We start from the raw sequence: 402 nt of genomic DNA, 5'->3' as shown, positions 1-402 counted from the left end.
GTATTTGCAGGACTGTGTTCAATACTTGAAATTGTGAACTATCTAGGGCAGGGGTGTCAAACTGCCGGCCCGCGGGCCAGATGTGTCACGTGAAAGCCATGCCCACCCCATTGCCAGCAATGGAGAAAAAGCTCCGATACATCGCGCAACGTCATGTGATGTTGCGAGTTTGACATGTCTGATCTAGGGGGAAGAGGTGTTATGTATTGATGTGAATTACTTGAGAACAGTTATAAATAGGTAACTGCTGCATCTGTTTAAACTCCATACTGCCTGTCTGCAGAATTGTAAGTTTGTGTTTTGGGTAGGAATAACTGCTTTAATCCCATTGGTCGCCGCCTATTGGCAGTCCGTATAAATAGAAGTTAAGCAGCTGTTAGTGCTGCTTCTGTGTTAACCTAA

Source organism: Vipera berus, assembly GCF_964194415.1.
Source record: "Vipera berus genome assembly, chromosome: 2".
Classification (NCBI taxonomy): Eukaryota; Metazoa; Chordata; class Lepidosauria; order Squamata; family Viperidae; genus Vipera; species Vipera berus.
Note: the sequence above shows the minus strand (reverse complement) of the source record.